Source organism: Cryptomeria japonica, chromosome 8, assembly GCF_030272615.1.
Source record: "Cryptomeria japonica chromosome 8, Sugi_1.0, whole genome shotgun sequence".
In the NCBI taxonomy this organism is placed as follows: Eukaryota; Viridiplantae; Streptophyta; class Pinopsida; order Cupressales; family Cupressaceae; genus Cryptomeria; species Cryptomeria japonica.
In genome coordinates this window covers 4349031-4365437 of record NC_081412.1, presented here as the reverse complement: position 1 = coordinate 4365437, position 16407 = coordinate 4349031, and positions in this window count along the sequence as shown.

The following is a 16407-nucleotide window of genomic DNA, read 5'->3' as shown; positions in this document are numbered from 1 at the left end:
GGGGATATTTTTCTCTGCTAGGGTTTCCTTGCTATCAATTTATTGTTTGTCTGCATCTTGTGTTATCTACTGTCATACCACATTTATTGCGGGCATTTAAGCCTTTTTATTATGGCTTCGACCATTCCCAACCCAACATTTGATGTTGGTGCTATTGTTTTGGCATCTGGAGAGCATGGCTCCTCTGAACAAATGGCCTCACAAGTTCACCCCGAAAGTGTTTCACGAGGTGCTATTTCTGGTACCCCTGATGTTGTTTTTTCATTGCAACATTTTGATAGTGCCTATGATTGGATTGAAAAGTATACTTTGATAGGATATTTTGTGGGGAGGGTTCCACTTGCAAGCATATTGCATGACTGGGTTGCCAAAGCTTAGGCCTCTCATGGGGTATGGCTTGAGGGCTTTCAAAATCTCACTGAAGTTTTTTTTTTCTCTTTTCAAATCCCACCCATGTTGAGGGGGTCCTCAAAAATGGGTCATGGTTTGTGAAATATTCTTTTCTTGTTTTTCAACCTTGTTCAAGAGACTTTATAGTATATAATGAAAAGAAGCTCAAGGTCCTAGTCTGGGTTGAATTCCCTAGCCTTCCTCTTCCTTGTTGGTTGATCCTACAAATTATTGCCCAATCCCTCAACAAGCTGGTTTGCATTGAACTAGACCACTTTTTTCATGCTTGCCCTCAAAGAGGGTTTGCATTAAAGTGGATTTATCCTGGGATCTTAAGAAAAATATTGATATTCAGGTTGGCAGACAATTTTTTTCTCAATGTATGCTTTATTTAAATTTGTCCAATACCTGCTATCGATGTCAATCCTCTAATCATAAGATTAAGGATTTCCCTCTTGCTCCACCTCGCACTAAGTCCCCACCTAAATAAGTTGTGCTCTCTCGTCCTTCTGAGACTAAGTATGAAGAAGGGTGGGCCACTGTGGGCCATAAAAATAAGTCAAATTAGGATGCGTTTGTTGCTTGGCAACCCTCTTCACAACCTACTACTTCAGCTAATCCAGTTTCTACTCAAGTGCAAGTTAATATGTAGTTGGATGTTTCAAAGCCTATTGATAAGGGGAAGGGTTCCACTGAGAGAAGCCCTGATCTGCATTGGTGTGTACCCCTCAAGCTACTTCAGTTATAACTACTTAGCATATCTCATTGCACTATTCACGCAACCCTTTTGAGTGAGATGGGGGCGATGATGAAGTTCATGATAAATGCAGGGTGTTTCCAAGTAATTTTTACCCTGGTTTTCTACCTGCTTCAGATTTTTTGTAGAATAGATACTCCTCTTGAGGACAAGGATAGTATGCATAATTTTGAATGATGAATTTGCTATCATGGAATGTCTAAGGTCTTACTAACCTCACCAAGAAATATTTTGTGCGGGATATTAGAAAGACTTATCTTGGTATTGATGTTTTTTTCCTTCAAGAAGTTAAAATTGCAGCTTTCATGTTAGTTACTGCATGCCATGTCATTTGGCTAGATGGCCTATTTTTTGCCTCGGGACACAAAGCTAGCCGAGGAGGTGTTTTTACTCTTCTCACCGCATTGGAATTTGGATATAGTTGATCATGGGTTAGATCGCACTCAGCGGTTGGTGTGGGTCCTCATGTCAGTTGATAATCATTCCTTTGGGATCATTAGTTTATGCTCCCAATGATGTTGTTGAGTGATCTTATTTGTGGCGATGGATAGCTGACTCTTTGTCACCTACCACTTGGGTCAAGTGTGGGGATTTTAATATGGTTGAATTGGCCTCCGATAAAGATGGCATTTTTCCTTTTTGATGGACAACTTATGAACAAGAGGCTTGGTTTCACATGCGCAATAAAATGGGTCTTTTTGATCCCAACACTAACCAGCACCCTTCTTAGGGTGTCTGGCACACTTGGTGTAATTACAGAGCTGGCTCTAGAAGGAATTTTAAATGCCTTGATCGTGCCATGATCTTAGCTCAATCTTTTTTTGTTGTTGGGGAAAATCAAGCCCTTCTGGTTTTTTGTTTATGATGTCCTAAGGGGTCATATAGTGTCCTGAGGTAGCAAGATGAACCATTATTACAATATAAAAAGTAGTGCCAATACTACTTACAAAATTTGACACCTAAGGGGTCATATGGTGTCCTAATGGGTCATAGGACACCATATGACCCCTTCAAACACCATACGATCGATAACAACACCATATGGTGTCGTAAGGGATCATATGGTGTCTTAAGTGGTTGTAGGACACAATATGACCCCTAAGGAAACATTATGACCCATAACAATACCTAAGGGGTCATGTGGTGTCCTAAGGGGTCATAGGACACTGTATGACCCCTTAGGACACAATATGACCTCTAACGGAACCTAAGGAATCATATGGTTTACAAAGGGTTCATACGACACAATATGACCCCTTAAAACATAATATGACCCATAACAACACCTAAGGGGTCATATGGTGTCCTAAGAGGTCACAAGATACCATATGACCCCTAAGGATAACATACGTCCTATAACAACATATTATGGTGTCGTAAGGGTTCATATGGTGTCTTAGGGGTCATAGGACACAATATGACACCTAATGGGTCATATGGTGTCCTAAGGGGTCACAAGATACCATATGACCCCTAAAGACACCATACAGCCAATAACGACACCATATGGTGTCGTAAGGGGTCATAGGACACAATATGACCCCTAATGTGGTGCTCTAAGGGGTCATGTGGAGCCCTAAGGGGCCTCTCTCTCTCTCTCTCTCTCTCTCTCTCTCCCCCTTAGGACCCCACATAAAACCACATGACCCTTTAGGAGCATATGATGTCCTAAGGGGTCAAGATGGCTAGATGGCATTATGGTGTCGTAAGGTGGAAAGATGAACCATTATTAAAATATAAAAAGAAGTACCAATATTGCTTACAAGAATAACAAGCTAGCATGCTCCCCCTCTCTCCCTTCCTCCATACCCCATCCCTCTCTCTCTCTTATTCTCTCCCTCCCCACTCTTTCTCTCTCCCTACCCCCTTTATCTCCCTTACTTTCCCATCTCTCTCTCTCTCTCTCTCTCTCTCTCTCTCTCTCTCTCTCTCTCTCTCTCTCTCTCTCTCTCTTAGGTACCCAGATAACACCTAATGACATCATTGTTATTGTGAGGATCCGGTTATTACTGAGAGGGGGGTAAATCAATAATAACAATAAAATGAAATCTTTTACCAATCTGCAAATACATCTCAAAAATAGTTCATAACTAGTACCAGTAACTACTCAATCAATCACTTAAAGCATATTTACCAAACTACTCATTCATGTGTACATCAACATGTAAGTAATGTAATTATATCAAATCCACACATAAACAAATCAACCACCATATGAACACTGATATTTTTCACGTGGAAACCCAAATGGGAAAAACCATGGTGGGAATTGGTACCCACAAAATTTGCACTCTTTCGGAATGCACCCTGTTAAAGGCCTAGCCCAGTTAGGAGATTTATAATAATGCCCAATTAAGAGTAAACCCTATTAGGAGTTGCCCAGTGAAGGTATTTTAACCTTATCTCTATTAGGAGCTCTACCCTATTAGCAGTAACCTTGCTAAAGGATTTAAACTCAAGTTAATGAGCCACCCGATGAAGAGATTTACAACATCAAGCCTGTTAGGACCTACCCAGTTAAGGGATTTTAATATTGTTGTAACTATTAGGGAACAACAAATAAATGATCTGATCACGACACTCTTTGCTTGCTAGTGCAGATCCAATTCAGCTCTAATCTACTTCACTCATGCAGACATCTCAATCTGGTTTGACACACTCTTCTTCTTTGACCACCGACACAATAAACCTTCTCAAACTAGACCTAAATACACTCTACAATTAGGTCGGCTACATAACCCTAACTTACAATGAATTTACATCATAGATCATATCAGATCATTACAAATCATTACAATTCATCATACATATCATTACAACAAATTTCAAGACAATTACAGTCGTTGAATGATCATAACACATCACCCCACATTGATCTGATAAGTTGTCAAAACCTTAACACATTCTGCTAAGCACTTCATTATTTCCCAAGAAATTCTCTCCTTGATCATGTTCAAATAGCATCTTATCCATTCACACGGATTCTGACATGTCACCACTAAGTTAAGAACATGAAAAGATTCACTGCTAAACCATAAAACATCATCGGTTAAAGATCTTGTTACCGATTCTCAAACCCTACACTGAATATACAATGATCCATTACAAACATGACTTCCGGTTCACCAAACATGATGCGGTTCCTGTCATAGACTCATTATAATATCATAAGCATACATTCCAAATGCGATCACATACACCGGCTCTATTTGATGCGATGAATGTACCTAATGCACACAATGCACCGATCTTAACACCTCCTAGAATCTTTCGTAGGAAACCAAAGTATCTAATTGACATCGATGAGAATATTTTGAAGCCAATGCCCGATAAAATGAATGAACAAACTTGTAGGAGAATGGTTAAAAGAATATGGCAAAAGTATTTTGAAAACTTAAATCAAACTGCAAGATGTCAATTAATTGTTGAAATGATTAAAAATTTGAATCTTAGAGAGACAATGAAAATTCTAGGCCTAAGATCATTAGAAAGTAATAGCGAAAGAACTATTGTGAAAAATCTATTTGATTCATATCAAGCTACTGGTTCAAAATCACGTACTAAAGATTCTAATTTTACTCGATGTGTTATTACACCAACCATAATGAGCAAGAATATAAAAAAAGATCGTTTGATAAGCAAAACAAGTCATTAAACATAAGTAAAACAACATTACATAAAGCATTAGATATGTGGGAGAAAGTAGAGGATCCTAACAATAATTCTCTTTGGGCATTCTTGGGGAGACTACCACGCAAACACAAGGTTGTTGTTGATGCACTAAGAACATTAATTAAGACTTTTTGACATGACATCACAAGGGTTTCGCCTAACCAAAGTGATGTTATTAGAAGGAAAATTGGATCTACAAATCGTGAGCCACATGTCAAACACTATTTGGATATGACAAAACAAAATTTTATGAAAGATTCCCTCAAAAGTTTCCTCAAATAAGAATCAGCCAAAGATTTTCTGAAACAACAAAACCTATTTATGTTAAGATTAATCATGTATGCACCACATATTTTTGTAGGATACATATTGAATTTTCCATGCACTGTGATATTTATCATCATATATGTTGTACTTTGCACACTAACGATGTTTTGCAGGAATGCAATATACAACCACCTCCTAAGTCACCGAGAGAATTTATTTCAATTGTGTTATGTAAAAGAGATGATGGTTGCATTTATTATAAGATGTTGTGTTTGAAAGGTTCTTGTGCTACATGTGGTGGTTTGCACCATTTGCCAAGATGTCTAAATTTGCATAACACACATTAAATTGGTAAGAAACTGGTATCTTTTGGAAAGTACAAGAAAATGACAAATGGGGTTAAAGATGGAAAATAATTGAAGAGATGTGAGTTAGTGAAAAATGATATATGTGTAGCTGATTTTATGAGAATGTTTAAAGAGAAACTAGTTTATGAATACATAATGCATACACATAGAGCTCGGTGGTTAGATGAGCAATTCAAGTTATGCAAGGACACATTTCCTCTTGGTACCATTATCTCTATAGTTGATTTTGCTGAAAATTATACACTACAATCTCAAAATGAAGTGCAATCTATGTATTACCATTCTACACAAGTTTCTATATTTGTACACATAGCATTCATGCATGTAGATGATAGTACAGGGGAGGATAGAAAGGTTGTAAGAGAGTATCACTTCTACATAAGTGACAATCATACACATTCATCAGAGTTTGTGAAATGATGCTTTAATTTTTTCTATGATAGTTTAAGGGAAAGGAACATACGATACAAGCAACACATAATATGGTTCGATAATTGCACCTCGCAATTCGAAAAATGCAAGGATGTTCTATTGGTTGAGTAGGATGCATGTGACAAGTGGTGTACAACATTTTTGGAATTTCACTGAGGGTGGACATGAAAATGGAGAGCACGATGGTGCAGGAGCATGCATAAAAAGATCCCTATCTAGAGAAGAATTGAAGTACGAAGGTGGTGTTGAGTTGATAGATGCAGCAACAATTGTGTGATGGTGTAACTCTACAATGGGACCAGGTAATGCAGGTATGCCAATGGTTCATAGATATTTTTGGTTGATCACTGAATCTGATATTCAAACCTATCAATATTGTTGTACAGTTGTAGGATCCAGTGAGATGCACTCCTTTCGAAGTTCAAATGCAAGTTCACTGATAATTTATACTAGACAGATTGTATGTTTTTGCTCTTCATGTATGTATTTTTTATGGGAAGAATGTGAATCACAAGAATGGGTTGGCAAATGGTCTTGTAGACCATTGGTTCCCATTGATACCTATCAATTTCCCAGAGCACTAGAGTTGAACCAGATGGAAGCAACAATTTATTTTGATCATGTATTCGACCTAGTGAAACTAGGTGATTTTTTTGGTAAATTTTATTGTAGGAAATTTTTTTGGCTCATTTTGTTACATCAAACATTATTTTGGTATTGATTATCATTCTATAATAAACAACTCATGTGTACGCAATTGTTGCAGAAGAGAACAATGAATAAGGAACAAATTACTTTTTGTGTCGTTGTATTGAGCCTAAGAGAAAATTGACAATCACAATCATTGATGGAGAGGGTATTGAGTATCCAGTAGGGTCTGTTGTCGTGACAGGCACATGGCTTAGGAGATACCCTATCAATAATTTTGATGTTTGGTTGTTCAAGGACTTTGAAACACACAGACATATTCTTCATTTCTCCAACCTTGTTGTTGCAACAAATATTCATTTGATTAAGTATCGTGGTAGACCTCATAACAAGATTTTATGGAAAGTTTGTGAATATGACCACGAGGCAATACTTGACACAATACGGGCTAGAGTCAATCTAGAAGGCTCACTTGATTGATTCTACGGTTTAGGGTAGAATCATTTTGAGAATTTTGTATATATCATTAGCGGATTGTTCTATATTCATTTTTTGTATATATTTAGGGGCATAATTTTGTATATTTAAATGGCCATCAGCTGATTTGTACATATTTAGATGCCAAATTTTGTATATTTAAATGGCGATGAGCTGATTACCACATATTTAAATGCCAAATATTGTATAAAAGCCCATGAGATGATTTGTAAAACATTTTTTTGAATATATGTGACTATGTTTTGAATATCTTAAGGGTTTTGAGTTTATTTGATGTGATAAGGTCAATCGTGACCATTCTTGATTATACTTCAAGTTGCTTCAACCCACCAATGACACACTCCTACTCCACAAACCCCATCCAATCATGGAACATGCTTTAAATTGGTCACAACATAGATTTACTCAAGACCAAACATTTCAACCCCAAACACCATACCAACTGACCATAACCAACCTTCAATTTCTTTCTATAATAATGTGCCTAGCAAGAAGATAATGGGTCTTCATCCAAAAGACCTTTTGTCCAAGCTGATACAGCTGCAACCTTTTGTCCAAGCTTCATCCAAAACATATCTACCATCTTTAGATCCTTGGGTCTAAAACTCTCACCAATTTGGTTTCACTATCATTTGAGGTAGGATATTGTGGTATAGTACATTTGAACAATAATGATGGGAAAGAGATTGGGTTGGTCGGGTTGGTTTTGGCATTGAGATAAGCCACATTTGGAAGTGGGAGTCTTGGCTATTCCTATGGTGAGTTTGCAATTAGAGAGCTTGGGAAGGAAATTTTTTAGAGGTGTACGGGTCACGGCTCTGGCATTAGCACTAAAACTTATGAATGCACATCAGTTGTTGGTGCCATTTGTTTTTGGCTATGTCCTGCCAAATTACAATAAATTATATATATTAGTATCATTGTACTTGACCCCCTCTATCTTTTTTGCCCTAACAAAATGTTGTTGCAACTTCCCTAGGGCTAGAATAGGCCAACACGAAATTCTCCTATTAGTGATTTAGGGAGGAGAGAAAAAATTAGGCATTTGGATTGTTTGAAGTAGGCCAAAAGAGAAAAAGGCCTCTTTTTGGCTCGAATGAGAGAATACACCCTTTGGAGAGATAGAGTGAGAATGGAGGAGAGCTAGCAATTTTTTGCTTTCCTTCCTTCTCCCTCTTTCTCTCTATTCCATTTCACCCTCATATTAGAATAGTTTGTTAGGAATGGGCTTGTAGAGGGCACCATGATAGCAGTGGGATTAGAAACGATTGACAAGCATTTTGGGATGACCAAAAAGATAACCAAGATAGGTCATTGTAGACGAGCCTCATCTGACCCTATAGGTTCAAATGGATCAATTGTATGCATCTTGGATTGTGAGAAACAATCTGTCAAAGTTTGATATTTTTTTGGACTCAAGACACTTAAGAGATTGTACTGGTAAGATATGGCTCTCGACGTTCCGACATATTGGGAGGCACAACAGGAGCATGCCTAGCATAAACCTGCCTACCTAGATACACTCGTGATGTTGGTTTGTTCCCACGACGAACGGAATCATATCTAGCCAATCTTGCAACTTTGCATTGCATGCGACTGACGGTTTTTGCAATAGGTGAAAAAATTCTACCATTTGAAAATGGCTCTGAGTCATCAGAAACCAAGATAGGTCCTTGTAGACAAGCCTCACATGACCTTATAGGTTCAAACAGATCAATCATATGCATCCTGAATTGCGAGAAATTATCCATCAAAGTTTGATAATTCTTTGGACTCAGGGCACTTAAGAGAGCGCGTTAGTAGGGTATGGCTCTTGACGTTCAAGTGGATTGGGAGGCACTACAAGAGAATTCCTAGTGTAAACCTACCCACCCAAATGTTCTTGTGATGTTGGTTTGTGCCCACGATTATTGGAATCAAATCTAGCCTATCTTGCAACTTTGCATTGCATGCAACTGACGATTTTTGCAGGAGGGAAAAAATGCTACCATTTGAAAATGGCTCTGAGTCATTAGAAACTAAGATAGTTCATTTTAGGTGAGCCTCACATGACCCTATAGGTTCAAATAGGTCAATCATATGCATCCTGGATTGCGAGAAACTATCTGTCAAAGTTTGATAATTTTTTGGACTTGGAGCACTTGAGAGATCACGCTGGTAGGGTATGGCTCTTGACGTTCTAGCACATTGGGAGGCACAACAGGAGCATGCCTATCATAAAACTCCCCACCTAGATGTACTCGTTATGTTGGTTTGTGCACACATCGAATAGAATCAAACTAGCCTATGTTGTATCTTTGCACTGCATGTCACTGACGATTTTTGCAGCAGGTGAAAAATGCTACCATTTGAAAATGGCTCTGATTCATCAGAAACCAAGATATTTCATTGTAGATGAGCCTCACATGACCCTAGAGGTTCAAATGGATCGATCATATGCATCCTGGATTACGAGAAACTATTCGTCAGAGTTTGACAATTTTTTAGACTCAAGGCACTTGAGAGATCGCACCGGTAGGGTAAGGCTCTTGACATTTAGACGCATTGGGAGGCATAATAGGAGCATGTCTAGCATAAACCTACCCACCTGAACATGCTCGTGATGTTGGTTTGTGACCACGATGAAACTTTGACAACATTGACAACAACTGAGCAACTTTGACAACAATTGAGCAACTTTTACATCTTTTATCCAAATGACCCCAAACTTTCATAAATGACTTAAAATGATCATTAATGGTCCCAAATCACCTTATTTAGATAAAACAAATAGAAAACAAGAAAAAAACTTAAATTTGATCATTGCGAGCATGAGGGTTCTCTCGCACCACTCACATTGACAAATATAAACGAAAGGAATCAAAAGCATCAAGTGATCATTACCATGGATCAAATCTGACCATTACCATTGAATTTCATTTTGATTGAAACAAGGAGTTTTGTAGGGTTAATTCAATATTTTAGAAAGCTTATCAAATCATATTCCATAATTGCAATGCTTTATATCATAGATTTTTGTTGTTTATTTTCATATTGTTGATTACATAGGCAAATATTCATTTAACTTTATAAAAGGGAAGCCAACAAATACACTAAATAGTTTGAGCAAAAATTAACCATATCAATTATAAATAGTCATTTATATATATTAAAATGTACAATAATCAATGCAATGAACAAATTCTGTATGTATTGAATATGCCTATCAATATCAATGAAATGCACAATAATGAACACAATACACATTTATTGGATCAAATATCAACATTTATATATATCAAAAAAGGCATATATGCCAATTCAATACAAGTTTTACAAAAATGTGTCATATGTCATGTCCAAATTGTTATGAATTGTAGCTTCGGTCAGATTATTCCTATGGATGAAATCAAATACATAAGTGACCTATCGACCTTGAGCATTTGATTAATATCCTTCTTCAGTATGTTGCTAATGATTATGGTTATCACAATACATGATTAATAATTAGTAAATTAACAATCATGTATATATATATTTAATATTATTAAATATACATATATACATGATTGAGTTTGATATAACAATTATTAATCATGTTGTTGATATTAATAATGTTGTTAACATTAATCTTAATGTTGATACTAATTATACCATGCATCGATATTGGATATCGACATTTGCATTGGTGAGCATTGATAATAAATATCAATATCATACTATGCTTCGATAATAAGTATCGAGCATAATATGGTATTGATATTTAATATCGATTTTCCATTGACTATTACATGAATCGATATGAATATTACATGAATCGATAATGAGTATCGGTTAAACAACATACATATCAATTAGTATATTGATTAGTTAATGATTGGTCATGAGACATGTCTCACGTAGAGACATGTCTCTACGTGAATTATATTCGCGTAGAGACATGTCCCTACAGGAGACATGTCTCCACATTACTATATATAATGATCGATCCACGTATCTTGTGAGGTACAAAAAAAATCAATAAGTGCTAAGCAAGAGACAGTAATATATACATAGTTTGTAATCATCTCATCAAGTATATCGATGACATTATATATAGTTCAGATCGGTATTGCATTCTCATTAGATCTAGGCATCATCCATCTCATTGATATTGATATTAAGATTTTAGCATATCAATATATATTCATGTTGCATTTATATTAATATATATCCAAGTGAAATTATTGAGATATTGTGATCAACATCATGTAGAATCAGTATATGCATCTGAGAGAAGTGATTATAAATTTAAAAATACTATAACCTCTAAATCTGATCTAAACTTTAACATGGTATCAGGGCAAGGTTAATAAATCGATCAAGATCGGATTTATATATATAAACAAATTTATCTCATCTATATACTCAAGTTCTTCTACCTCCATCTATACGTCAAAATGGTGAATGGTGTTAGTTTTGAAGATTGTCTTGAAGGAGCTTCGAACTTCGTATCTTGGAAGTTTAGAATCATGCTTGCATTAAGGGAAAATGAATTAGATGAATTCGTAAAGAAGAATATACTGGTACTTGACGAAGAAAGCGATAAGGTTCAATGGATGAAAAAGAATAATAAAGCCATGAAAATGTTAGTGGATGCAGTTAAAGATCATATTGTTCCAATTATCTCAGCATTGGAAATGGCATATGATATGTTCAAAACACTAGAAAGTATATATGAGATAAATAACACTAGTAGAGATCTTGCATTAAAACAATATCTCCATCATGTAAAAATGATCAAAGGCGAAACCATCACATCATACTTCATGAGGATTACAGAATTGAGAGATCAACTCTCTACAATTGGTCATGCAATAGAAAGCAAAGAGTTATCCATGTTGGCACTCAATGGTCTCCCCTCTTCATGGGAGTCATTTATTCAAGGGATAAGTGCAAGACCAAAACTCCCTAATTTTGACCAATTGAAAACATACTACATTCAAGAAGAGTCGAGATTAGCTATAAGAGGCATTGGTCAAAGCCCTATAAATAAATATATTCATGTTCTTGCCTCTCACTCCTCAAAGATGAAAGGTAAGAAAGGACATTTCAAAAGGAAGAAAGATAAGGAATCTAATGGTTCTCCCACATTCAAAAGAAGGAAAGATATTTCAAAAATCCAATACTTTAGATGTGACAAATATGGTCACTATGCAATGTAGTGTCCTACCAGGACTAGGTCTCAAGCTTCCATTGTGGATATTGGTGAAACTCTTCCACAAAAGGATTCGGATGGATTCATATTCTGACTTGAAAGAGATAAGTTCTTCTATTATGACTGAATAATGTTCATGAATTTTATATGTAGTTATTAATTCATGAAATTACATTATGTGTGGTATTTGTGAATCAACATTGTTAATAGATGTTTGTTTACAACAAGTTGCGTCTAGATAGCCTATGGTTAAAATTCTTCAATTTACTATGAGAAACTTATCCCTTACATATAGGACATCCTTAGGATCACAGCTTGTGAAATTTTATAGTTCTATTTGTGATGAAGAAGATTGAAATTTAGGAGGAATTTGCAGAGGACTTTAGTGGAGATTCTGAAATTTTGAATTTTCATTTTTTATGAAATAATATTTACTTACAAAAGTTCTACAGTCATCTTGGAAAAGCTATAAGTAATTTGTGCAGGGCTTGATCTTATGACAGTTGACCCATGGTAGTTTGGATCTAGCACTTTTAGACGAATAAGGATCATGCCAAAAAATGAGAGTCTCTTGAAGCAAGATATCTTCCATGATTGGGTCCATGTAAGAAATGGATGATTCCGTGATAGGGGGAGCTTTGATTGATATCCTAGAATATTGATCATATTGATTCAGAGGGAGTGGACTATGTGAAGAAAATTTCTTTAGTGATCAGACAAAAGATTATGATTCATGGGATGGTGTCCCATGTAGACTGAAAGGCCCTTTATGCTGACTCCTAGGTCATGATATTTTTGGATAGATGAATACTTGATGAGCTTGGAATACACCAAGAATAATGTAAATCTTGTATTTCATGACAGGACAAAGCATGTGGAGATTCCTTATCATTATTTTAGAGACATGGTGGAAAGGAATGTTATATAGTTGAGGTATATTAGAGGTAAGCTTGGTATGGTAGAAATATAATTTTATCTGAGATTGAATCTCAAAATTATAAATTTTTTGTACTAATATATTTGAAAGATGTTTAATGTGTAAACTCTTTTGTCATGTGTGTGATTAAATGACTTCATGAGCCCCTATGAACACCTTGAAAGATGACGATATTTCAATGATGTACACCTATACTTTTGGTTATTGTTGTAAGGTGACGACTTTACAATAGTTAAACCTTACTATCATGATGGATATCATTTGATTTGATATCCGTGGACATGTCATGATAGTTGATATCTCTTAAGTGATATTAACTAAGTGGTGGATAAACCACAATAAGTTATATTACTGAGATATTTCATGGTGGATTTCATGTGATGTAATATCTGTGGATATGCCATGAGCAAATATCCTTATGGTAGGCATCATGCAACTTGATGCCTGTGCACATACCACAATGGATATTATGAGTATGGTGAATATCATGTGACTTAATATTCATGGACATGCCATTACTCCTGATATCACATTGAGGTGATATATCTCTCACACAATATATGTATCTATTGTGTTTACTTCAAGATAGTAATCATCCTCCCTAGCTAAGAGTGAGTGTTAATTAATTGTTGCTTTGGTCAAATTATTCCTATCGATGAAATCAAATGCATAAGTGGCCTATCGACCTTGAGCATTTGGTTACTATCCTTCTTTTGTATACTGCTAACAATTATGGTTATCACAATACATGATTAATAATTAGTAAATTAACAATCATATATATATATATATATATATATATATATATATATATATATATATATATATATATATATATATATATATATAATTTTTCAAATATACATATATACATGATTGAGTTTGATATAACAATTATTTATCATGTTGTTCATACTGTTGATATTAATAATGTTGTTAACATTAATCTTAAGGTTGATACTAATTATAACATGCATCGATATTGGATATTGACATTCACATTGGTGAGCATCGATAATAAATATCGATATCATACTATGCTTCGATAATAAGTATCAAGCATAATATGGTATCTATATCTAATATCGATTTTCCATTGACTATTACATGAATCGATAATGAGTATCAATTAAACAACATACATATCAATTAGTATATTGATTAGTTAATGATCAATCATGAGACATGTCTCACGTAGACACATGTCTCTACGTGAACTATGTTTGCGTAGAGACATGTCCCTACGGGAGACATGTCTCCACACTATTATATATATAATGATCGATCCACGTATCTTGTAAGGCACAAAAAAAAATCAATAAATGCTAAGAAAGACACAACAATATATACATAGTTTGTAATCATCTCATCAAGTATATCGGTGGCATTATATATAGTTCAGATTGGTATTGCATTCTCATTACATCTAAGCATCATCTCATTTATATTGATATTAAGATCTTAGCAGATCGATATATATTAATGTTACATTTATATTAATATATATCTAACTGAAATTACTGAGATATTGTTATCAGCAAATCATATAGAATTAGTATATACATCTGAGAGCAGTGATTATAAATTTAAAAATACTATAACCTCTAAATCTGATCTAAACTTTAACACAAATTGATATACAATAAAAATGTAGAATATATATACATTTATTGGTCATTCAATGACCACAACTAACATATATGATCCTATTCTTGTGGTGGATCATCAAAATCGAGCCTCTTTGATGCAGTACACGGCTTTGTAGATGGTTGCACAACCACAATTCAAAAGCCAAGTTAGAATCCTTTTGTAGAAAATAGTTCACAATTATCAACATAACTATGCATTTAACCATAATTTCTTTGCAATTGAAATGTAGATTACCCTCATCTGTTGATCTAGGATTTGTTGTCTTCTTTGTCTTCTCCTTATCAATCTTAGGAGTTTTCTTGAACACAAACTTCAAAGGATCCAAGTTATGGCTAAACCGTGAAGAGGCCTATTGTATATTAAATACAATTAATATAATGTACTAACATATATAGATCAAAAATAGTAAAAATCTACAATATAGAGAACAAAAGTGTACCAGAGCCTCAGATGCTTCTCCAGTAGACTGAAGAGTGCTTGCCATTGATGGAGTAGTTGTGGCTATTACCTATATGAAAATGATTAAATATTAAATACAATTAATATAATGATAAGTATTGTAGGTTAAATACAATTAATGCAATATATAAAATAAAAGTGTGTCAGAGCCTGAGATGCTTCTCCAGTACACAGAGGAGGGATCACCATTGATGAAGCAGCTATAGATATTTCCTGTATGAAAAATGATAAGATTATAATTTATCATAAGTTCATATTTACATGTGCATATAATCATCAAATCAATAAAATAAAGTAGAGATACATACCTCTGCCCTCTCTCGATCCTCAGGCATATCAGGTGCTTTCAATAATTCTACAAAGTCCAATGGCCACTATATATAAAATAGTCAAAAAACATTAATAAATCTACACATTCCAACTAAGACAATTTCAACCTTTTTCAAACAATTGTACAATTAAAAATGTGTTCAATTACCTTCTTCCCATGTTTACGCATTGTCGAGGATTTCTTTCGCTGAGGACGAGTCCTAGACACAAAGGGGGTACTCTAAAACAAACAAAATTAACACAAGAGATATTAGTAGATAATATTAAACATAATTTAAAAAATCTAAAATTAAATGACTTGCATATTTCATCAAAATAATACATAAAATAAGGTGTACAAAATATGATGCCGCATAGCTTTGTAGGCTAAAATCAATCGCTGAGAGCATGACATCATCAGTGTGGGACATTTGGTCCCCTGTCAATGCCTACAAAACAAAAAATTGTCAAGCATTAAAGAGAGTTATTATATCTTATAAAAAAAATTGAATTCAAAGTACTATTCTATTTTAACATGTTACAAAATTTATACTTAGGCATCGAAGTTGCAGCTGCAATAACTGCGAGAGGAATATCAAATGGTGTATTAACACCCACTGTTGCATCCTGAAATGCATATTGTTTGTATCAATTTAAATCAATCTATAAATTAAAATTTCATTACAATTACAAATTTTAAGTGAATGATAAATAAAATGTCATGAATTCAAATCAACACACCTGTGTTTGCAGCTGACTAGCAAACATGTCCATCAATTCATTTGTCAGCGCCACATCCTCAGTCATGCAAGTCTAACATCTACTCCCGCAAATCGTGCATAGA